This window comes from Theobroma umbraticum, unplaced genomic scaffold (genome assembly GCF_002168275.2).
Source record: "Theobroma umbraticum cultivar Fairchild unplaced genomic scaffold, ASM216827v3 scaffold_51.0, whole genome shotgun sequence".
In the NCBI taxonomy this organism is placed as follows: Eukaryota; Viridiplantae; Streptophyta; class Magnoliopsida; order Malvales; family Malvaceae; genus Theobroma; species Theobroma umbraticum.
In genome coordinates, this window is record NW_018397260.1 from 1,617,100 (window position 1) to 1,618,060 (window position 961).

The following is a 961-nucleotide window of genomic DNA, read 5'->3' on the forward strand; positions in this document are numbered from 1 at the left end:
TATTATTCAAGTTCATGTTTTAATTCCAATGAAAGCTTATTGTCCAATGTATTTCCGTGTGTGTGTGTGCAATCTTTCCACTTAGAACATTATACAATCCAAATAAGTTTATGTTCATGTAAAATTCAAATTAGTAATTTAATTCCATAAGTTCACTTTTCATCTCTCTCACCATTAATGTAGACTAACACTAAGTCAAAGATCAATAAGACTTTAATTAACTTGTAATGTATGGCTATGGTCAAGGTGGGATAGAATAATGTGTAGCTCAAATCATCCTAAGCACATAGTCAATCTAAGACCTATTTAGAGTTTTATTTTCCTTCACCTAATAGACCTTTTTTATTCTTTTCTTTTGTTCAACACTTCAATATTTTTCTTCTTTTTTTTCTTTTTCTTTTTTTTCACAATTTCACACCTCAAACTTATTAATTTCATTGGGTAATGAGATGAATATATCCATACTTTTGAACTTTTCATTATTTATCTTCTTTACAATCTCTTTCACTATTTAGCTCCTAATACTACTTAAATTGAGAATATCTTGAGTATCCACCCAAGAAACAATAATACTTTCTTCCAGCTAACCTGTTCAACATCCGATCAATGAGAGGTAAAGGAAAATTATTTTTCCTTGTGGCCTTGTTTAGCTTTGTATAATCCATATATACTCTCCATCTAGTGACTATCCTTGTGGGAATGAGCTCATTGTTTTCATTTGCAACCATTGCCACCCCACCTTTCTTTGGTAAACATTGCACTGAACTCACCCATTCACTTTTTGAAATATGATAAATGATGCTACCATCTAACCGCTAGATTATTTTCTTCTTCACCACCTCTTTCATGATTAGATTCAATCTTCTCTAATACTTGATAGTGGCTCTGTGATTATCCTACAACAAAGTTTTGTGCATTCATATTGAAGGACTTATCCCTTTTATATCTGCTATTGACCAAC